This window comes from Megalobrama amblycephala, linkage group LG15 (assembly GCF_018812025.1).
Source record: "Megalobrama amblycephala isolate DHTTF-2021 linkage group LG15, ASM1881202v1, whole genome shotgun sequence".
In the NCBI taxonomy this organism is placed as follows: domain Eukaryota; kingdom Metazoa; phylum Chordata; class Actinopteri; order Cypriniformes; family Xenocyprididae; genus Megalobrama; species Megalobrama amblycephala.
The window spans coordinates 14780745-14806004 of NC_063058.1; the positions used below are offsets into that span (position 1 = coordinate 14780745).

General features: G+C 36.7%; 1 long non-coding RNA gene across 3 annotated transcripts in view; it reads left to right on the forward strand.

Annotated features, from left to right (window-relative positions):
* The first annotated feature begins 3226 nt into the window (after positions 1-3226).
* LOC125247421 overlaps positions 3227-25260 on the forward strand; it is a 73168-nt gene continuing 51134 nt past the window's right edge. The window contains exons 1-6 of one of the 3 annotated variants that reach the window (XR_007180081.1): positions 3227-3337; positions 4793-4964; positions 5419-5459; positions 5579-9087; positions 9669-9738; positions 11590-11952. This is a non-coding gene — a long non-coding RNA (uncharacterized LOC125247421). Of the gene's footprint in view, positions 3338-4792; positions 4965-5418; positions 9088-9668; positions 9739-11589; positions 11953-13573; positions 14631-25260 lie in introns of those variants that run through there. The other 2 variants (XR_007180080.1, XR_007180079.1) reach the window with 2 other exon arrangements.

Consider the following 25260-nt stretch of genomic DNA (forward strand, 5'->3'; position numbering starts at 1 on the left):
CATAATAAACAGTATAAACTATATAAAATCGCATCTTAGTAAGATACAATATGTATTGCCCAAGAAATGAAGAATGCATTTCGAGGCCACATTTGAAGGGGCCCTCAAATTGGGACAGTTTTTGTCGCGCCGTTGTGACGCAATCGACCTTCAAATGTGGCCTTCAAAGGATGCAGCCTATGAATTGGGACGCAGCTGCTGTCTGCCTGGTAACCCAGTTCTTGCTAATTGCTGTTGTCTTGGCAACAAGGTGCCCAATGTAATCTGGAAAAAATGGGTAACAATCTGCAACAAATCTATGTATTCATTAGAAGAATTCAGCCTCCCCCTTCAGCCGTTCCTTTGGCAGACAAGACTACATTTCAATCTTTGTATTTGGGGTTTGAATAAAATGAAACAACACACCTGACCTTACAAGATCACACTTATTTCAGCGCAAGCTCGACTATGGGCTGCCGGCCACCTGTTAGACAGCAGTGTAATATGAAACGGAAAGGGCCTGCTCTGGTGTAGCATCGTGTGTTATCGTGTAATTCAATAGAGAGGACCTACACTGATTTTCACCGGAGTGAGATGTGCACATCATCATTCAGAGGAGACAATGAGTCTAATGTGCATGTTTAGTCCAATAATTAACCTAATTTAATTCTGCAGTAACTCTTTGCATAATGTACAAAATTAGCCCACTGTACCTTAAAACTGCTGCATAAAATGACAATATGAATGTATTTATGTATTCTTGATATATATGCTGCTGATTTAAAAATGGTCCCAACATTATTTAATAAGCTGCTAATACTATTTAATGTAATTTATTTTTTTTTTTTTCATAAAATGAAAGCGAATAAGGACTCCATGACAAAAAGCACATACAACTTGTGCGCTATAATTTGTTATGCCCAAACATCCCCACTTTTATACTTTTAGAATACGTTTGTGGTGCTTTTTTAGTAATTTTGCAGCTTAATAGACCTAGTCTTATTTTGCTTTCATCAAAAAAAAGCCTAATTTTCAAACAAACTTTTTTTGTGTTTGAAAGTCATTAAGGTTCGAAACAACATGAGGGTGAGTAAATGCCAATTTTTTTTATTATTTTTAGGGTGAACTATTGCTTTAAAATAGCGCTGTCAAATTGTGATTAATCACATTTAACATAAAAGTTTATAAATATATAATGTGTGTGTGCACATATATATGGGTCATTGGCAAATTAGGGTTTTAAAAGTGTAAAAAAAAATAGAATAATTTTGAAGTTTTAATAAGTGTTAACAATGAGATTGTTTTTTTTTTGTTGTTGTTGTTGTTGTTGTTTTTTTTACTCAATTAACACTGCTTTTGTCATTTTTTACAAGATGGACAAAATTTGTCACTAAAAAAGTCATTCAGTTTAACAAAAAATTCGGTTTTACCGAATGACATTTTTGGTTATACCGAATGACGATATTTTCAAACAGTGCTAAAAGGCTGATATCTAGCTAGCTAGCAAAAGGACAATTAAAAATTTTATATTTAGTACAAGTTTCTAAAATATTACGACATTTTCCTTGTTTTATAGCGGTTGCACTGAATGACGATGTTTCGGGACATGCGTATAAGCAAGTGAAAACATGAATTTATCAAATAGTTAAGAGAGAGTTAGTTACTTTGCTTCACAACCTTGTGGTCTTTTGCAGGTGAATGATGTCACCGCCTGTCACATGATATTGACAGCATGAATTGATCCAAAATGGTCCCTTTATATTGGTTACTCAGAAGTCATTGACGCATATATACAGGTTTATGCTAGATGCGATTAATCGATTTGACAATACTTTAAAATAAAGATTTCTGTCTCTATAGCTACAGTGTGTTTAAGGGTACACGGTGGATTTTTTTCTATCGTCCCTTTCTCTTTTTGTCCCATCAAAACAAACCGATTAAATCATTAGGCTTACAGTATGCAGGCATGAAAATGGTGAGGGTATTACCCCTCTATGGGGGTATTTAAAGAAAAATTTAAATATTCCATATTTTAAAGCATCAATCTGATGGATTTTGAGATGCTTTTTTTTGCCAACCTGGGGAGAACTGGAGAAACTTAACTTCAGCCATGAGTCAAAAATTATTATGGCCTCCTTACTAAGTATTATGTAAGCCATTTCATGCCAGCCTGTCATTGGGTCTAACATTTACAGTATATTTGGGGGGAAGAACCTAGTGCTATGATTGGTCGAACTCTTCTTCTTTTGCGGTTGCTTGATTTGAGGACTGCGCGTGCACAGAGGCATTACCAGGTTTTTGCGTAGTTTAGAGTGACAAATCGTACCAGCGTACTTTGAAGTCAAAATGCGTATCCGCTACACAAAGACAGGTTGGCAGGTCTGCTTATTGATAGAACGGTGGACCACTTTACCTTCTGCCTTGTCAGTCCCCTCACCTCAAAATCTAACTCCTCAAAAACGGTAGCGTTAGCTAATAATTTTCCACCGGAGCTTTACCTAGCTGGCTAACGTTGCGTTCTCTCCTGCTGTGTTCAATGACTCAATTCATCAAGCTGTAGCTAACGTTAGCTAAGTCTATGTCAACAGAGCTCCTGGGTAACTTAGATATACCAGAAAATATTAAAATTATTGAAACCATCCAGGGCTCATCACTAAGGATTTTTTCTGCTGGCCCAGTGGTTCAAATTTTTACTTGCCCTGCCGAAATTTTCCGGGCCCCACAACAAAAAAAATTAATAAAAGTAAAAGACAAGAAAATGGGCCTATAAAATAAGCATAGTTATTGTTTTCATTGTTTTTGATACATTTAACCTCAATAAATAAGGTTATGACACCAAAAGCTACTAGATTAAATATTTTAAATATTGTTAGACAAATAAACAGTAAGTAGTAAAATAGTAACAAATAATCAAATTACGAGTAATAGCACAAATAAATACAACAGAACAAACATATAAATTAAATAAATGGTGCTTTTCAAGTTTTTCATGTAGGTTTAAACATAAGATTTTCAGGTACAGAAATTGTAATCTAATGTATAACTATAGAATAGATAACTTTATTAAAGTTAATCAAGAGCAGTTATAGATGCATAAAATGTTTTTAATGTTCAAAATATAAAACGTTAAATACTGTTATTTGAAATTTTAAAAAAAATGAAGACACTTTAAATGTGAAATTAAACCCGCCAGTAGGTGGCAGCGAATCACTGTTAATGAGCGAATCAGATTCAACCGATTCATTCAAACGGCTGATTCATTCCGGAAGTGTTGCTCAGAGATACAAAACCATGCTGTGGACTTTGGAACTATTTTCTATGGCGAAATACAGCGAAACGACGATTGGGTGTCTAAAATGTAAGTCACTTGATATTAAGTTCTTGTTCATTAAACTGTACGCTGAATAAAATCAATATCACATTTGTAATCATACTAATATTTGGAGAAAAACGGCGCTCGTTGTGTAATATTGATTAACTTTATTAAATTATATATATATATATATATATACAGGGGCATTTTTGCCCCTTATCTTGAATTTTGGGGGATTTTTAATAGACTAAATCACGCAGTGAAAGCGTACACTTTAATATGCGCACACACTACTCTAACCTACTAACTAGACTATGTCTAGTAGACTATGTTTTTGTAAAGTGAGGTACATACTCGATAATTTCAGATCGTTAAATCAACAATTACGATATTATAGACGATATATAACGCACACCCTACAGCACTGGCCCGATCGGGCAAGTGACCGGTGCGTCTACTGTCCCGAGCGTCGTTCACACTGGCCCCAGTCCTTATTGTCGAGCCCTGCCATCACTCACCAAATTGAGTCAGGTAAATCGCCGAGGCCAGGTGTGCTTTCAGCTTCTGATGGTGGTCTGCACTGGTGATGCAAGGCCCTTCGCGTTAATATTTCCATGCACTCGCGCTCCCTTCTGGCACGCGCACCTGTTCGCAGTTCACTGAATATGAACTCACGTAGGTCTCCTATTTTGGTTTCAAAACGGCGAATTTCGCCGAAAGGTGAGGGATTTTCATGCCTGAGTATGATGAAGTATGGCAATTTTGACAAGTAACACTGTATTGTACTTTTTCATTGTTCTCTCACAATATTTGTAAATTAGCCCAAATTTCTTCATTTAATTTTACTGTTCTGTATAAATGGGATACTATAAACATTTCACCCTTTAAGTCTATGTTTAGTTTGAAAACATTTCTGAGAAACTGTAGCTTAGGGAAAAGCTAAATCCTTCTCCAGAGATCATTTAGTGGACATTGAGTTTTAAAACCAACCATGTGCGTAAGGAGGTTGTGGTACTGTTTTCTCTTCAGTGTGAATTCATGTATGTGTCATATACAAGTAATTTATACAGTCATAATGAGATGCATACATCAAAACTAGCCATATCTCACCCATATTCTGATCCAGAAACATTTGCATTCAGCACCAACTCAAGATGAATCTCAGTGTATGGCAGACAATTTAAAACTGCAGCTTTGATGTATGCTTTCAGTTGTCTCTTTAAATTTAGATTGTTATGGCCAAAACTGGGTCCATTAAGCTAATGTAAAAGAATATTTAGTTGGTCATGCATACTTAATTTGTGAAAGCAAATCCATAGTACTTTTACAAATGCTTTGTTCTTGCAAATGTTTTATGTATGCCATTACTATCCTTGTTTCTGATTAACGAACATATGCTAGAACCTTCGCCAACCTCTTAACAAAACGTGCATTGGTCGCTGTATAAATGTTTAGATATGTTTCTAAATAAGTTCCCCTGCTCTCCATTTTCATTTGCAGCCTTCTTCAAAACCCGAAACCTTTTCAGCGAGACGTATTGCGCTTGATTAGGTTCTTCTGAAGTACCTCACATCCTTGCTACGCCCTTAATGCTGTCAGCAGCCATCGAAGACCTCGCTGCACGGTGGAAATGATCATTCCCCCATTACCAAGGCTCTACTATTTTTAACTGGTGAATGAAACCTTCTAACCTTTTCCCTGTTCACTCCTCAGCACATGTCTGAAAGGTAACTGCCCCAATAACGCACCGCGACATGTGTCAGGTACGCTAACCGAGGCTTGCGCTCCAAGAAATCAAGGTAATTTGATAGTTCTCTGTTAGAGTATGCAGAGTGAAGAGCACTTATAAAAGTGTTACCTTCATTGTTCCTGCTTTAAAAATGCACACAAGGTCATAGTTGGAGCTAATGAGCCCATACGAGTTGGATGATATTATTTTTTCGAAATGCTGGAAACATGGTTAAGTGGGATAATAGCACAAACGGCTTCTGCTGTGTGCTTCCATTTTTATAGATGAACAACTAACTAAACAAATAAACAACACTGGAGTCAAGCTAAGTCAACATGCCTGTAAAAATAGTTTTGGATCTGCAAAACACTACCTTTATTCTTGTTTTGTTTTCCAGATACATTAAGCTTCAATTGAACTGGCATATATACACATATGGTAAGTTATTATATCCATATTTGGGTCATGATGGTGTGATGATGTGATATATTTTACTCATTCATGGACTGCATTGCTTTGTGTTATATAATCGCTATATTCTTTATATTATATTGCAGTTGTATGTCCCTCCGAGTTTGGTCAAATAGAAAGAATAGAAAGAAATTTCCAACGCTCACATACTCTTTCCCGCTTTTCCAACCTGGTTTTGTCTCAAAATATTATTTTGCTATGAGAATATTGCTAGTTTTGTAAAGTATGCAGAGGTACTTCTGTCGTACAAATCTGTCTTTGTTGCTCCTGTGAGTTTTATTTACCTACCTCAAACAGTATCTTAAACTAAGAGAACAGATGAAATCCATCTCTGCATCATATTTTGGCCACTTTTTATCCCAAAATTCTGGCACAATATTTGTACCTCATGTCTTGAACACTCTGTCAACATTTAATATCATCCATGGTAGTCTTTTTCTTCATATGACCAGTATTGATTGAGAGTTGCAGTTCATTTTCTATGAGCACCTCGAGGGTCGATTGTTCAAAAATCCTGCAAGGAGACGGAAAACCCTGCAAAGGCACTCAATAAAATGAAACTTTTGTTGAGGCAGAAAAAAGTGGAACAAGCCTAAATATTGACAGAACATATTTGACTAGGGCTTGCTGTTCCTCGGATTTTGTCAAGCTGTACGGGAGCTCAAGCCGGCTGTGAATTGCGAATGAAGGTCTGCACGCTAGTTCTTGTCCAGGGTGTTGTAGCGAGTGTGGGACTGACTTAATTTCCTTCCCAGTTGCCACACCTGATTTGGCATTAACAATGGAGAGAGAGAACTGTAAAGAAAGAAAGATGCATGTAAAGGGGAAGGAAGGATGGAAAACAAAAAGTAGGAAAAACAAGACAAAGTAAGTCAAGGAGAAAGTGAGAAGACAGACAGAAAGTTGCATGGGGAAAGGAAGAAAAACAAAAGGAAAAAACTAAGAAGGAAACAAAAAGAAGGCAAGGAGGAGGAAAGAAAGGTGCACAGTGGAAGGAAGAAAAACTAAAAGTAGGAAAGAGGAAGGGGAAAAAAGGAAGAGAAAGGCTTCAAAGAGAAAAGGAAGACAAAGTAAGTTGTAATGGGAAGGAAGAAAAAATAAAGTAGGAAAGGAGAATGGGGAGAAGAGTAAGGAAAGCAAGAGTAAGGAAAGGAATAAAAAGATAAAGAAAGCTGCAAAGGGGAAGGAAGGAAAACAGAGGAGGAAGGTGGAAGGAAATAAAAAAGAAGGCAAGGAAGAGGAAGACAGAAAGAAAGTTTCGAGGGGAACTAAAGAAAACAAAATGGAGGAAGGAGAGAAAAAGAAAGGAACACAAGGAGGAGGAAAGAAAGACAAAGTAACGAAAGAAAGTTGCACGGATGAAGGAAGAAAAACAAATGGAAAACAAAGTTGGAAGGAAAAACAGTAAGGAGAACAAAAAGGAGGAAGGAAATGAAAAGGAAGGAAGGCAAGGACGAGGAAAGAAAGTCCAAGCAAAGAAGGAAGGGAAGTAAGTCCAAAAATGTTGAAAGAGGGAAAAGAATGGAAAGGAAATGAATAGGAGACAAAATAAGAGGGACTTTAACAACCCTTGCTTCCCTGAAAAACAAAACAAAACAAAAAAAAAACTATTTAAACCATGGTCTTAGTTGGTTAAAGTTAGTTTAACCGGTCTCTCATCCCAACCAAGCTAGTTTTTAGCTATTTTTCTAGCCTAACCACCTGAACAAAACCCATCTAAAACCATAGAAACTGCTTATCTTAACCATGTTGGCTAGGCAGGGCGACCAGTACAGTAGGATTTTTGGACCATAAAGGTTACCAAATTTTGTCTAGTTAAATGTAGGATAATAATCTGCATTCAATTAATCCGTAAACCCATAAAAACCCACTCAGTGGATGGGGAGAAAACTGCGGAGAACGATCGCGCAACACGCACCCGAGACAAACCTCCAAACACCCTCGCTGCATGTCGCTATCGGAGCATAATCTAAAATTACGCAGCGAAGCTAACTCATTAGCATACTCATGCACTGGAGGGAAATGCACTGATTATGTTTTACTTTACACTGATGACCGAGATGTATTCATCTGCTACGACCGCTGCTTTGTGTGTCTGCATGTTCGGTCAGGGGAAAAGGGAGGGGGGGACGGATACGTAATAATCATCCTCCCTAGATTAAATGGAGGCCATTAGACAGATATTAGGGGAACAATTGGGAGTATTGGGCCAGGCTGTCCGCTAGCGCACTTCACTACGATCAACGAGTGAGTCATGGCTCCGGCTAATGGTTTATCAGCCGTGTAGACATAGGACCGTAGCGGGGCTGCGGAGGGCAGCGCACCAGGAGGCCTGGCCGCTGATATTTTATCGGCCTACATGTCTCCGGCTTCTGTTCCCTCCTCTCCCGGCATTACCGGGAAAAAGTCATTACTGCTGTAATTATTTTCAAGAAGATGTACTCGCAAATATCAGCTATTTGCTTTCTTTGATAAATACTACAGCATTCAGGGGGGTTGTTTTGCTGCACGATGCACCATGTGCTTCGCTCCCCCCCCACATGAGGTTGCCATGTTATTTTCCAGGGTATGTCCATTTAGAAGTAGGATGTTTTACCGCGTTTGCGTCCACGCGTTAATTGGTCGTAATTAAGGACATGCAAGCACCACAAAAAGGATGAGTGCGGTACTCATTGAGGTAGAGGCATGTTCGAAGCCGAACGTGTGGGTTGGTTCTGTCAGAGAGGCACAAGGCAAACAAAGCTGCTCGGTCATGTCTGAGAGCGACATGAATAATCTCTGATTGAGCCCAATTATCACAGCAGACAAATCTGACAGAAACAGAGGCGGAGGCAAAATGAGTAAGACCTATTAATATTAGCAAAAAAAAAAAAAAAACTCGCGCGAGTGAAAAAATCGTGAGAGAAACATTGGCGCGAAAAGAGAACAGGCAAAACAATATGGTGCCAAAAGATCCAGAGGCGAAATTAGACCACCTTGTGTCAACACACAAAATAAAACGAGGCACCTGTTTATAATAGTCACCTCCCTGGAAGAAGCGTATTTCTCCTGATGGGACCCCTACTGATGAGAGGAGACCCGACTAATCTTTATGTGACCTGTACCTAGCCGCGGGGGACGGCGAGAACACAACGCGTGCCCGGCGGTACAATAGGAACACAGAGACTCGTATTGACAGTTTGCGGTCGGTGGTATCATTTTGCTCCCCAGGATGGCATAATCACATTATGGATAAAAGTGAAGCGTTGTCTGTATTAATAGGCCTTGAGTCAGGTGGGTTTTACCCCGGTGAGCCTCTGTGCCGAAAAGTAGGCTTGGAAACATTTAGTCGGAATGACTAGTGCAGTGCTGCCACCATGTGGTGAGTGCGCATATGTCAACAAGTGGATCTTCATAATAAAGGCATGCTGATCATGTTTAAAAGGAACCAGGGAAGAAAAATAACACCTGATTTTTCTTTTTCTGAGTATCTGAGCAGGTTTCCCATGGATTCGTGAAGTCTTTTGTCACTTTATGCCGTCAGTCAATGCACACGTACATATTCCATTGCAGTGCTTTTCTCCATTAAGGCCAGAGGAGGGCAGTGCTGATCACAGTAGGTGTTCTTTAATGTACAGAGGATGTCAAATAGTATATTGATACGTTGTCAAGCATATAAGCCCACTTGGTCTTAGATTCTGGCATCTCTTTTAATGTGATTGACTCCAAAAAGAATGTTATTAAAAAGTGCATGATTAGTTTTGGTATAAATAGGGGATACACACAGCTTTGATAAAATCTGCCTATTTAGTTTTGATTAGGTCAGAGGATATAATTATGAGAATTTAAAGATAAATTAGAGATTTTAAAAAAAATATTTTTACATGAACATCATTGTAGTCTCTGGGACCCCAATATTAAAACAGTAAATCAATTCCAACAGAATATAAGGGCTTACACTTTTACATGATATGATATGATATGATATGATATTATTAATTTACACAATTTTTATCTTTATGCACAGCTGCATTTACAGTAAAAACACAACAATGGCTGCTTGTCTTGACCAAATAGGCTTATGGGAACTGGCCAGAAAGCAATCTTTCTCTGACACATGCAATTAATGTTTATATAATTTGCCCCACATGAGCCAGACTAATGATTCAAGTTATTGATTTCTTGCTCTACTTTTAGGGAAGCCTTCTCCGGAGGACGAGATCTGGGAGTTTATCCTCAAACGCAGAATAACACCATGCTGTGTCAGGTATTTTTAGCTAAAACACATGCAGTTTGACAGGTTTTGAATGTATTTCTGACTTATATTTATGTCTAAAAAACCCTACCTTCCTATGTAGTGTTCGCTTTATAATGTTGTCTTCGTTACAAATGCACTTGCATGGTGGCACATCTACTAAATAATAATAATAATAAAAAAATTAGAAATTTAGGTTAAGTTGTAATTAAAAAACAGTGTTCGCTGTTGCAAAGCAACTAACAATATTTAGCTTTTCATTATTCCGTGTGGTGTTTAAAATAAAGTGTGAGCCAATATTTATTGTTTGCCAGCAATATTAAACACATGCTTAAGACAGTTTATTCAGCATTAAATCCTTTAATATGAATAATTCCTAAGCTGACATGAGGTCTATTGGAAATGCGCAAGAAGGGAGCTACAATTACACATAAATAAATATTCCTGACAGCGCTAACACAAAGGCTCTCAATGTGCATTAACTGTAATCCCCACGGTTCCTGCTGTTTGACCATTTAATTAAATGTAGTCAGTCATAGAGTTTTTGTGTGGAGATCCGTTGCACATAAGTCAAACTAGGATGTGTTAACACAGCAGAAGCCAAAACAAAAGGAATTAAATTCTCATTCAAGGATGTTATATAAGCACTCATTTTTTGAATATGTATCTGGAGGTCTATTTGATGCACAACAACAAACAAGCAAAAGCCTTCAGCCACATGACAGCACCCCCATGTGGTTTGACGGAAACCCAGACCATTTGTGGTTTTTAGAGACTCGAATTTCGACCCCCCTTCCAGATTATTACCCCCCTAATACTGGTAGGTTTAGGAAAACATGTATGGGGTAGGGGTTAGGATTAGGGGTGGGGTTAAGATTAGGGAATCAGGTAGTGACTTCAACAAGGGGGGTAATAATTTGGCAGGGGGTTGAAATTCGGCACAACACCAGTCTTATGAATGAAACAGTTGTGTTGACTGTTTAACATTTTTGAAGCATAATCAAAGTGATACAGAAGCATTAACACATCACAAATCTTCATCTATTTCACCTACTACACTGTGATTTTATGCAATGTTTTAGTTTATGCAATCATATTAATTATTCATGAGCTTGAATTTGGCTGTTACTGTCTTTCTTTATCTTGCCACTAGGTGGCAATAGTTAGCTTTCTAACTTCTTGTGAAGTATTTGAATATTTCACCATGACCACAGTAGAACAGAGAGTGACTCAGACTTGCAATGATTTCACAAATATGAGAAGAAAAAGAGAAACACGTATTTCTTATCTCAAGAAGTCAGATTTGATGTACACTATTCATAGTCTAAAATAATCATTGCAAGCTCATATATTGTTGCTTATGGCTTCTACTCTGACTAAGGCCTGTGTGTAAATTATTGTGAATGAAAATAAGGCTGTCCATTCAATAAGTACAGTCTTAGGGGCGAAATACACAAGAAGACATAGCTTAACCAGGTGCTAAATGCTGAAATAGTGCTGATCAAATGAAGACATTATCATTCTTTTCACACCTCTTTTTTATGTGAATTAGGCTTATTATAGATGATTGCAAATTTTTTTGCAAATGTCTGGTTTTCCCAACTGATATCTTTGGTAGCATTTTGTCGGAAATTCTTATTTTCAACGTTTTGTCGGTTAAACATTTCACCAAGGTACATAACAGTCCAACTAATAAACGAATCAGTCAAATTAGCCCCAATTAAGGTCCATGGTGTGATTAATGTAACGTTTGTGGGTGGATTAAGCGCTTGGTATGTGCTCATATTTTGACACCATTGAAATGAACAGCATGGTGTATTTATTTGCACGTTCCTTTGCCTAAACAACTCCCCCTCTCTGCAGCAGTCTGGTCTGAAACATGTCATGAATCCGAGAGGACGGAGATGTTGTCCAACCTATGGAAGGAAAACAGAGAGGGAGAAAATGAAAGAGAAAGAGAGGGCATCGTGCTTCTCGCAAGCTGACAATTCCAGCGACTCTGTCAGACAGCAGTTGACTGCTACTCTGCTATTCCTGTTCGAGGGCTGAACCCACTCTGCCTTGTTGGCACAGATATTTTTAGCCCTGGCGTTTGGCAGAGAGACCAGCACTAAGAGTGATGGGGCCACACAGGCCTCCAACGGCAAAAGGGCAGCAGTGGGAAGAAGAGGGCGGAGGCGGGCAAGGTCACATGAGGCCACTGGAGACGAGAGAGTGGAGGATGAGGTGAGGAGATCTGGTGATTGAGTTTGTGGAATCTGTCTTTGACAGGCTGCATCTTATATCTTTGAAAGGCTAGCATGGTATTTACTTAAATATTCGGTTATATATAGGCAAAACTACTACTACAAATGGAAGGCAAGACGCACAGAGCACAAACAAGTGATTTATGAATCAGTTCTTTTTAGCGAGTCAGTCAGAAAGATTCACATGTAGTCTTAAACCCACTCATGCGATTTGAATCAGACTCACTCAGTGAATCATTTAGAGCCATTAAAGGATTAGTTCACTTTTAAATAAAAGTTTCCTGATAATTTACTCACCCCCATGTCATCCAAGATGTTCATGTCTTTCTTTCTTCAGTCGAAAAGGAATTAAGGTTTTTGAGGAAAACATTCCAGGATTATTCTCCTTATAGTGGACTTCAATGGGCACCAAACGGTTGAAGGTCAAAATGACAGTTTCAGTGCAGCTTCAAAGGGCTTTAAACGATACCAGACGAGGAATATGGGTCTTATCTAGTGAAACGATCGGTCATTTTTGAAAAAAATACAACTGTATATGCTTTATAAACACACATTATCGTCTTGCACGTGCTTCCGCTTTCCGCATTCTTCAAAAAGCTTATGCTGTATGTCCTACGCCTTCCCTATTCTACTTACGGAACGAACATGGCGGCAGTTTCATTTTTTTCCGAAAGTAGAATAGGGAAGGTTTGGGACATATGGTGTAAGCTTTTTGAAGAATGCGGAAAGCGGAAGCACACACAAGGCGATCATCTGTTTATATAAAGCATATACAGTTGTATTTTGTTTTCAAAAATGACCGATCGTTTTGCTAGATAAGACCCTTATTCCTCATGTGGTATTGTTTAAAGCCTTTGAAGCTGCACTGAAACTGTAATTTTGACCTTCAACCATCTGAAGGCCATTGAAGTCCACTATAAGGAGAACAATCCTGGAATGTTTTCATCATAAACCTTAATTTCTTTTCGACTGAAGAAAGAAAGACATGAACATCTTGGATGACATGGGGGTGAGTAAATTATCAGGAAAATTTGATTTAAAAGTGAACTAATCCTTTAATGAGTTTGCAAATGACTCCCTCACTGAATCGCGAATCATTTTCCGGTTATGATTCGAACAGAACTGGGAACCATTAATTAAAATTAAAGATACATATTCACAGCAGAGTTTTTGTTGTAATAAATGATATTCCAAAAAACAAACAAACAAATGTCTTCAGATATTTCCCAAAATATATTTTATAGGTCACTGTTTAACATATGACTTCCATCTGTAATGTTGAATCGATATTAAGGTCGATATATATATATAGTCACTTTCAGCCCTGCATTAACTGTGCTTTTTATTTCTCAGAGTTAAAAAAATACTTGAACAAAGAATTTGTATTTTACTTCTCTATTTCACTGTTTTCTTAGTACAATGTCTTTCACATCTTTAACAACTGTTTGCTATCACAGGAATGCCAAAACAGCCTAACCCCTTCACAGTGTATTGCCTCATCTTTCCCTTATAAACCTTTTTGTTTCACAGACTGTTTGCATGCCTGGATTGCGTAATGGCTCCTGCTCAGTTACTGATAGACTTCTTTTCCTGTCTTTTAGCTCTCTTCCCAGCAGGTCTCTTTCTTAGATCCACCTGTCTGTGTGTCGAGCTCTGCGGAAAGCACTAACATATTCTCTTTGTTAGCTGTACCTCCTACACAATTTGTCTCCGCATGAATGACCTTGACTGCTCCAATCCCAAAATAGACCATGCACACAGGTGTTTTTTTTTTTTTTTTTTTTTTTTACAATACAAGACTGTATTATCACACGGAGATTTTCTTTCTATAAATGGAAGATCTGAATCTTACGCTATTAAGCATCTCCTGCCAAGTCAAAGCAATCTGTCATTTGGCATTCAGTTCTGCGGATTACTTGTTGCTATGTGAAAGTTTGGCTGAAGGCTTTATTGTTTTGGAAAGTCGTCACATTTCTGGAATAAATTTTCTGTCCACCTAGTTTGTACTAGTATAAATGCTACTATACATTTGTAGGACTATATATTGAGAAGGTAAACATTTGGTTGATATCCAAAACAGTGAATGAGACATATTTGACAACTCAGTTGTGTTTTCCTGGTAATTAAAGCAAATGATTCGGTCAGTGAAAACAAATTTGACAGCCTCATGGCCAACACCAATGTCATGGATTTGATTCCCAAAGAACATACAAAATGTGTCCTATGTGTGACGCAATAACTATTAGGCCTACTTCCAGAAATTTTCTGCAATTCAAATACGACTTCAGCCAGCAACAGGACATTTCGTTGGCAGGTTAGCATCTAATTGTGTTGTGTCATGCCACAATGAGATCTCAATGGTCCAAATGTAAATGTAGACAGTATCAAAAAATACTTGGCTATACCTTATTTTGATGGTCCTCTTTAGACATTCTGTTGACTATAAGTAATGTTGCACCTACATGCCAACGAACTCTCATTAGAGTATTAGTAGACTGTCTGCTTAATGTCTGCTAACACTTTATTGTGATGGTCCCCCAACAGACCCTAACCCTTTATTCTACTAACCCTAATGGTGCGTTCACACCGGACGCGACTTGCGCGAATAAATCGCGCTATTCGCGCGTAGTTGGACGCTTGAACATTTTGAGTTTACTCGCTTCATTCGCGCGTGAAAATCCCTTCACAACAGACGCGAATTTGCGTCATGAGAGGGGCTCTCCCCCTCCTTTATGTGTCCCAGACTCTCCCACTGCTTTCTGCACACTTCCTCTGAATAAACACAACTTGTCAGTGGGGAAATAATGGTAAATTACAGCGAATAAGCTGTCCGATCTCCTCACTCACTTTCTTTCAAACATGATCCTTATTTCTGTTTCTATAAACGTATGAAGATGTACAGCGACGATGATTTTGTCCTCCATTGTTGTTTCGAATTTCTTCCTCAGCTTGCTACGTCACGTCACTACTAGAGCAAGCTCCTGATTGGTTAACGCAGCGTGAAAATTCGCCAAAGTTCAGATTTTTCAACTTGCGCGATTCGCGCAAATCGCGTCACTCGCGCCGCAGGATGTCAATTCGCGTCTTTGCATTGACTTAACATGTAAATCACTCGCGCTTACCACTTCATTCGCGTCCGGTGTGAACGCACCATAATGAGAGTTAGTTGGCATGTAGGTGCAGCATTACTTATACAGAATGTCTAAAGGGGACCATCAAAATAAAGTGTCGCCAAATACTATAACAGAGTGAAAAAGATCAAGTAGGCTAATACTTAGCTAAATAAGAAATTAAGTATGGATGATAACACCGCAAAGCAGATTGAAATATAGATAGGTAACATAAAATCAACAACAGAAGTGCTTGCAGCTGCTAAAAGAGAAAAGGAGATCTAAAAAATACTAAGCTAACATAACTATAGAAGTGATAGTTGCTAAAAGAAAATCTGACTGAAAAATACATGCTAGCAAGCTGCTAACAGAATAAAAACATTGAGTAGTATTTTGCTAATTACTGAAATCAAGAATAGATGCTAGCAAACTGCTTAGCTAAAAAAATAGCTATTGAAATTAACAATAAGTGCTAGCAAGCTGCTAACAGAGTGTAAAGATTGAGTGATATTTAGCTAATGTTTGTAATCAAGAATAGACGTGCTAGCAAGCTGTTAACAGAGCAGAGCAGACTGGAAAATTGATAAACAAAATAAACAACAGAGGCGCTAACAAGTTACTGCAGAGCAAAAGAGATCTAAAAACAGAAAATCAGATTGAAAAATAGCTAACTACTGAAATTAACAGCTTGCTCACACATCTTGATTTCATATATTAGCTAAGTATTATTCAATATTTTCACTCTGTTAGCAGCTTGCTAGCACTTATTGTTAAAGTCCCCCTGTGGTGAAAATCAAGTTTTTAATGTTGTGTTGTATGTATGTGGTGTTTTTAATATGTGCAAATTGCTGATTTTCAGAAGGCAGACTGAGACGGCGAACTGGAACATGGTTTGTGTAACATTAGCAACACATTATTAGCTGTTTGATAACGTAGTCAAGTAAAATGCTAATCATATTAATTACTGTTATGTGTACCGTTATTGTACAGAGTTTACTTAAGTTGACCAAGTGGCTCTGAGCTGGCATGAGCGAGTGGAGGCTGGGCTAATTTGCATATTCATGGTTCTGTGCATACTAAATGAAGCAAGGCTGTAGTGTTGCATTTAAGCTATTTTTGGTGATGAGTTTTAAGGAATAAAATGATTGACTACAGGGGGACTTTAACAGAGCAAAGCAGACTGAAATAGAGATAATTGTTGATAACAAAATCAACAACAGAAGTGCTGACAGAACAACCTGAAAAATAGATAACTTAAAAATCTACAACAGATAGCAAGCTGCTAACACAGCAAAGCAGATTAAAAAATAATACTCATCTAACATGTAATCAACAATGGAAATGCTAGGAAGCTAATTACAACAGGCGAACTAAAAGATTTAGCTTATCTTAGCAAGCAAAAATGTATAATTTTGCTCAGAGAAGCACATGAAGCAGATTTATTGGGAACTTGGGTATGAGACTGAGGTGTATGATATCTCAGGTAGACCTTGGGGCTGGAGCATCAGTCTCCGAGGACACGACTGGCTACTGTGCCACAGGCTCGCTCTCCTCATCCTCAAGAAATAACTTGCCCGCAGCCTGCTGTCGTGCCATCTCTGAGTGTGAATTGAGTCTGTGTGCTGCCAGTGGTTATAGATGCTATCAGTCAAACACCACACATCCACATGCCTGTACCTGCGGTCTGACGCCAGCAACCAATCTATATTCTGCTGGAACGTCGAGAGCATGTGTTAGCTGACAAACAAATAAAGCCAACAGTCGGTTTGATGGGGAGGAGATTGAGAATTTGAACGAAGTTTCACAATAATTCCCACGCTCGATGTATTAGCGGAAAGATGGTTCTCACTTCTAAGGTCTGAGATGGAATTAAATATCCACCCCACTGAGTTTTTGTCACCGTTCCTCTGCAAAGCCGCAGCGATTTCACATCTCTCTCTGGCGGGTCTTTGATATTAATGCGGGTGTTTTTATTGTGAGAGGAGGTATTTTTCTTCCCTTATTACTCTCTCCATTGAAGAGCGGTACAGTCAGAGAAATTCGATTGTCCCGAAATAAGGCTGTCCTTCACTGTGTTGACATTTCCAAGAGGCAACTTAAAATTGAGATCTACATTTAGCAACTGCCTGACTGACCCAGACTCATTCGCACGGCTGTTAATCTGACGTTTCATAAAAAACGGAGGCCAAATTCTGCTTAAAAGTCAATTGCTTAATCCGTAAATAGTGTTAATAACCCAACCTCTGTCCCCAGGTAATTAGTCTCCGCGTTCAAAAACCCTCTCACAGTCAGGTATTGCTTTCACACAGAGATATCCACACTTTCTCTGATTTATGAATTCTGGTTGGTAAGTAACAGTAATTTTTTATAATGCTTAATTAAAGTGGCCATTAAATAACAACTCCCCTGCTGTATTTTTCAAGCTTAATCACATTGGTGCATTTCGTTATAAAAGACCGACTTGGCATAATATTAGAGGCTAGTGTTCTATTACCGTCTGTGAATGCAAAAGCACTGTTCACTCCTTTTGTTTCTAATATAGAGTCATAAAACATATCTTCTTATAATTCAGTAGGCTGTGCAGAGAGAATCAAAGCAGAGGCATTTTAATATTATTTATGGAAGCGCATATTACCTTCTTGGTTTTCACCCAGGGTTAATTTGACTGTGAGAGTATTTGTGTGTGAGTAAGTAGTTCCCATATGTTTCTCCAGATGATGGTAATGTTGTTGCCCTCTGCTGGTACAATAGATAATTAGCCCTGTCAAAATGACCTCTCAATGCAAGGACTAATCTATGCCTCAACAGGAGAAAATAACAAGCGTGTTTCTCTGAAAGGACTGTTCTATTCAAAAAAACATGATTTTTTGGTCCTTCTTCATAGGCTCCACATTTTTATTTTTTTTTACCAGTACCAATTTCCCGCCTTTTTCATATGAATGTGAAGCGGCTTTAAGGCTCACTCGACAACCCAACACATTTCTGAACTGGACGTCCCCTTGATACTCTGACTGTTGACAGATGTCTCATGTTTTGTTCGACATCTTTAACTCTGTGGCACACATGTCAATGCGCTCTTGGACAAAGGCTTCTCTTTGAAAATGACATCTGCACAGGCCACAGAGGTGACCATAGGCCAGGGGTTGAGTCCTGCAGGCATCTCTCTGCTGGTAATTTCAAACTGTGGCTCAGAGGTCTATAGACACAGACCGCTCACCATGTGTTTCTTTCTTTACTCACAGATTATAATCCATATGTATGCTAACGTATAGCCTATAGAAGAAATAAAGCAATACTTTTATTCATCAAGGGTGCATTAAATTGATCAAAAGTGACAGTACTTTTACTAAATTTCTGTTTCAAATAAATGCTGTTCTTTTGAACATGCTAATCAAAGAATCATGAAAATAACGTATCCCGGTTTCCACAACAAAATAATTTAACATTTATTGTAACAATAAATGTTTCTATAGCACCAAATCAGCATATTAGAATGATTTCTGAAGGATCATGTGACACTGAAGACTGGAAGACTGGAGTCTTTGCATCACAGGAATAAATAACATTTTAAAATAAATAGAAAAATATGTAAAAAATATTTCACAATATTATTGATTTTTTACATTATTTTTTTTTTATGAATGAAATAATGCATTCAAAAATGTTGAACAATCCTATACATACATGCACACACACACAAATATATATAATATAATTATACAATTTTATTCTTTATTTCACTGAATAAATAGGCTTTCCATTGATGTATGGTTTGTTAGAACTTGGCCGAGATACAACTATTTGAAAATCTGGAATCTGAGGTTGCAAAAAAATCAAAATATTGAGAAAATCGCTTTTAAAGTTGTCCAAATGAAGTCCTTAGCAATGCATATCCACTCACAAAAATACATTTTTGATATATTTATGGTAGGAAATTTACAAAATATCTTCATGGAACATGTACGGAAGAGGATTAGGGCCAAGCAATAATAAAAAAATAAAACCATCTCGAGATTAAAGTTGTTAAATTTCGAGAAAAAAGTCATTAAATTATGAGAGCAAATTTGTAATTTAACGAATTTGTTCTCGTAATTTAACGACTTTTTTCTCATAATTTAATGACTTTATTCTCAACATTTTATCTCAACTTTTTCCTGAAATTTAATGACATATTTCTCATAATTTAATGAATTTGTTCTCATAATATAACGACTTTTTTCTCATAATTTAATGACTTTATTCTCAACATTTTATCTCGACTTTTTTCTCGAAATTTAACAAGTTTTTTTCTCGCAATTTAACGAGTTTATTCTCAACATTTTATCTCGACTTTTTTCTCGAAATTTAACGAGTTTATTCTCAACATTTTATCTCGACTTTTTTCTTAAAATTTAACGAGTTTATTCTCAACATTTTATCTCGACTTTTTTCTCGAAATTAAACGATTTTTTTCTCGTAATTTAACGAGTTTATTCTCAAAATTTTATCTCGACTTTTTTCTTGAAATTTAACGAGTTTTTTCTCGTAATTTAATGTTTATTCTCAACATTTTTTCTCGACTTTTTTCTCGAAATTTAACGACTTTTTTCTTGAAATTTAACGAGTTTATTCTCAACATTTTATCTCAACTTTTTTCTCAAAATTTAACAACTTTTTTCTCGAAATTTAACGAGTTTATTCTCAATTTTATCTCAACTTTTTTCTTGAAATTTAACGATTTTTTTCTCGTAATTTAATGTTTATTCTCAACATTTTTTCTCGACTTTTTTCTCGAAATTTTACGAGTTTTTTCTTGTAATTTAGCGAGTTTATTCTCAACATTTTATCTCGACTTTTTTCTCGAAATTAAACAACTTTTTTCTTGAAATTTAACGAGTTTTTTCTCGTAAATTTAATGTTTATTCTCAACATTTTTTCTCGACTTTTTTCTCGAAATTTAACGAGTTTTTTCTCGTAATTTAGCGAGTTTATTCTCAACATTTTATCTGAACTTTTTTCTCAAAATTTAATGACTTTTTTCTCGAAATTTAACGAGTTTTTTCTCGTAATTTAATGTTTATTCTCAACATTTTTTCTCGACTTTTTTCTCGAAATTTTTCTCGAAATTTTTCAAGTTTTTTCTCGTAATTTAACGAGTTTATTCTCAATTTTATCTCGACTTTTTTCTCGAAATTTAACGAGTTTTTTCTCGTAATTTAGCGAGTTTATTCTCAACATTTTATCTCAACTTTTTTTCTCAAAATTTAATGACTTTTTTTCTCGAAATTTAACGAGTTTATTCTCAAAATTGTATCTCGACTTTTTTCTTGAAATTTAACGAGTTTTTTCTCGTAATTTAATGTTTATTCTCAAAATTTTTTCTCGACTTTTTTCTCGAAATTTTTCGAGTTTTTTCTTGTAATTTAACGAGTTTATTCTCAATTTTATCTCGACTTTTTTCTCGAAATTTAACGAGTTTTTTCTCGTAATTTAGCGAGTTTATTCTCAACATTTTATCTCAACTTTTTTCTTAAAATTTAACGACTTTTTTCTCGAAATTTAACGAGTTTATTCTCAACATTTTATCTCGACTTTTTTCTCGAAATTTAACAACTTTAATCTCGAGATGGTTTTATTTTTTTATTATTGCTTGGCCCTAATCCTCTTCCGTAAACATGATCTTTACTTAATATCCTAATGATTTTTGAGGTCGATGACATTTTGTGGTCCTGGGTCACATATAAGTCTACTATAAGTAATATTACTTGTAGCATGTAAGTAATATAAGTTATATATGAATTATATATCATTTTACTTTTAGCAGACTTATACATTTGTTTGTAATATTTTAGCAGTGAAATCTCATTAATGATGCAAACTCTTAGCCCTCTGGACGTGCTGACTAATACAATAAACTCTTATTATATTCAAATTCATAGCACAAATGCTTTGCATAGATAAATGATTACTACGAATAAAGAACGCAGAAGAAATGCAGCATTCAGAGGTGGGAATCAGTGCACACCGGCAGGATGATGAAAAGGAAGCTTCCCACTGTGCTTATTGAAATGCATCACAATCATTTGACATGCAAGAAATCTCCAGGCGGATTGGCTGGCAGGGCTTCTGAGCTGCAACCTTTTGAGACCTTCAGAAAGGGAAATTTTTGTTCTCCAGATTTTTGGAACCCAGTTAAAAAAAACAGAAAAAGTTTCTTATGTTTGGCCTTTAAATATATTAACCGTCCCAAAAGCACAAAAAGACATTTAGTTTTTGGCTTATTCTGATTCTTAGTTGTCATTTTATGCATTTTGTCATGGTTCATTTATGCAGATTACAGACAGTTATAACATCCCCAGAGTTCCTGATACCTTATTTGCTCTTGTCACTTGTCACTGTTTGGCATGTAGGAGGACATGCTACATGCAGAATATGTAGGAGGGATTTGGTCTGAAAAAGAGATTTTGATACTGAAATGTTGTCCTATTTTAACCTGTTCTCAAGAGGTTTTCTGGCTGATGATTACCAGCCAATGCAGAAAATTTTTTTAGGAGCAGTCATGGCCTAATGGTTAGAGAGTCAGGCTGGTAACCCACAGGTTGTGAGTTCGATTTTCAATACTGGCAGGTAAATGTAGGTGGGGGAAGTGAATTCACCGGCCACTTTCATGCATTTCAAGAGAAGTGGATGAATTCACATGTTATAAATCCAACAATTGCGATTCTCTGAACTGCGGCGCAAACTAACATGGCCTGCACCCATCGTGCATGCACAGTAACTCAACTAAAGGTGTTTAAACAACAAAACACATCCACTTAAGCATATTTAATAATCGGAATATCACATATTTCATGTTATAGTTAACAAGTTTGTGAATATTTTGAATAAAAAAAGTTAAAATGAAATAAAAGGAAAACATCAGTCATTGTGGTTGCGGTGTCACATGACAAGCAATGACACGTCGCCATGGAAACAATAAAGCGATACGTTGCCTAGAAAAACTCACACTGGTGGCTCTAATAGAATATTTTAAACTTGCATGTGAAAGGGTTAACTGACCATTGATATGACAGAACAGGTTACTTTTGATATGAAACAAAGTCTCAAATTTTGCCATTTTTAAAGGTGCCCAAGAATGCTTTTTCACAAGATGTAATATAAGTCTAAGGTGTCTCCTGAATGTGTCTGTGAAGTTTCAGCTCAAAATACCCCATAGATTTTTTTACATTTATTTTTTTAACTGCCTATTTTGGGGCATCATTAACAATGCACTGATTTACACTCGGCGCCGCCCCCTTAAATCACGTGCTCCCTGCCACATGAGCTGTCGACTATATTACAGCGCATTTACAAAGTTCACACAGCTAATATAACCCTCAAATGGATCTTTACAAGATGTTCGTCATGTATGCTGTATGCATGCTTCGAATTATGTGAGTAAAGTATTTATTTGGATGTTAACGTTTTATTCTGAGTGAATTTGAGGCTGTCCTCCGTGGCTAACGGCTAATGCTACACTGTTGGAGAGATTTATAAAGAATGAAGTTGTTTATGAATTATACAGACTGCAAGTGTTTAAAAATGAAAATAGCGACGGCTCTTGTCTCCGTGAATACAGTAAGAAACGATGGTAACTTTAACCTCATTTAACAGTACATTAGCAACATGCTAACGAAACATTTAGAAAGACAATTTACAAATATCAGTAAAAATATCATGTAATCATGGATTATGTCAGTTATTATTGCTCCATCTGCCATTTTTCACTGTTGTTCTTGCTTGCTTACCTAGTCTGATGATTCGGCTGTGTGCAGCTCCAGACGTTAATACTGGCTTGTGTAATCCCTTGATCATGGGCTGGCATTATGCAAATATTGGGGGCGTACACCCTGACTGTTACGTAACAGTCGGTGTTATGTTGAAATTCGCCTGTTCTTCGGAGGTCTTTTAAACAAATGAGATTTATATAAGAAGGAGGAAACAATGGTGTTTGAGACTCACTGTATGTCATTTCCATGTACTGAACTCTTGTTATTTAACTATGCCGAGGTAAATTCAATTTTTGAATCTAGGGCACCTTTAAAGAAATTTAAACAATAAATACCGATTTGTGGCTCTGCTAACTCCCCTGCAGCTTTTTTTGACAAAATGGCAGATTCAATGTTATGATTAGATATGGTTAGAACACCTGTCAATCAAACTCCTGGCGAAGAGTCAATTGAACGGAATCTTTCTGAACCGATTCAATGAAGTGGTTCACAATGATTCAGTAGTTCTTTTATGATTATGATCATGTGGTCCCATCCTGACATAGGCACATTAAACATTCCAAAATGTTTCAATTAAGCTATAAGTAGGGCAAATATTGCTGTTTATTATGGTTATTTTACCATGTTTAATTAATTCATTTTGGGTTAGTGTTAATTGTTTTTGATTTGAAACTGTAACTTTAAATGCATATCTGCTATAAGTTATTTTCCTCAACTAACTCAAATACATTTCTTTTTTCATCTTTATTTCAAAACTCCCCAAAAACACTACAAGATTTTAACATTGGACTTGATGTGAACAAGACCTGATGTGAACAAGCCATATGTCTGGATAATTTGCATACAATGTTCAGCCGTTTGAAGACATTTCATGTCCAACTTGATTCCAATTTGTAAGTACCAGACATTTCAATAATGAGGTTTTACATGCAAGATCAATCCTCCTCAACGTTACGGGTGATGTATTAATCTGCACCAAAGCCAAGAACGGTTTTATTCATAAGGGAAACTGTGAGTGTTGAAACATTTTTTTTTTTTTTTTTGCGCTATGTATGTCAAGCTTTGATATAGTATTCCAACAATTATCTGCTACAAATTACATAAACCATACTGTGTGACAACTCAATACTCTCCGCTTTCACTTACTTGCTTTGTGTAAAAAAAGTTCATTTTGGGCCAGATTCAAAACTGATACATTGTTTTGCGTATTTCCTTTTTCTCCTTCCATACTAATGAACCCTAATGGACCAAATCAAATGCATTGGATTTGCCCCCAATGAAGTTTTCTCTAGGTCTCTTTCCTGCATTTCTATTTAACTTTTTCAGATACTTAATACTGAGCCCGTTCTGCTCCAGTCGAGTCACCGTGACGCAGCTCACTTACTTTTGCCTGTACAACACAATGTGTTCCCCCTCCCTTGTTCTGGAGCATCCAGACCTGTAGGTTGAGGGGTTGCAGTGTGTTTTTTCCTTTATTTTGGTGCTGTTCTGCTGAGCAGACAGACCCTAAAGAGAAATCCCATTTCAAATTAAATTTAAATGACCCCCCAAGCTCATAAACAGTGGGTCGCCTGACAGCCTAATTTATAATTCAGCACTGAGCTAGGGGCTCCTGGTTTGATGTTAAAGAAAGGCAGCCAGAGAACGAGTCTTTGTATCTGATTCTGAAGAACATAAAGACACAAAAGTTTGGGATAATTAAGAATTTTAAACGTTTTAACTCTTATACTATCCAAGGCTGCATTTATTTGCTCAAAAATACAGAAAAACAGTAATATTGTGAAATATTATTGCAACTTAAAAGAGCAATTTTTAAACAGAACAGTGAAGGAAATTCTAGGTCTAATTCTAGTTGGGAAATAATCATTTTTGAACTATTTGCAAATAATATTTGCATTAATTTACATTAAAATATGCACACATGTAGGCTACTAATTACACGAATCACGTAAATGCATATTTTCAATTCAAAACGGCCATATTTAAGAAAAATAGTTTGCATAGCCGGATGTTACTGTCAGTCTTTTAACATTTCTATCGCAAAACGTAGTGCTTTAAATGTTTCATTATTTAGATCTTACCTCACTCTTTCAATATTAATCTGATGCTTCGCACTTCCTGTGAACATTAAACCCCGCCTACTTTGATTTCATTGGCCAGCTCAATCATTATGACATTGACAAGCGCTGTTAGACCACTAAGGCAGACCAGTCACCAGACTAAAAAAATTGTAACTTTTAAACTATTTTAGGGTCAAGAATTTCAGTTTGGCCATTTCTAATTATTGTCCCCCTCAATATCTATGGTGGTTATGGCCCTGATATATATGTATATGTAATAGTAGTAATGTTTTTTCAACATTGATAATATATTAAAACAGAAAACCATTCTTTAAAATATTTTATCACAGTTTTTCCTGTATTTTTCATT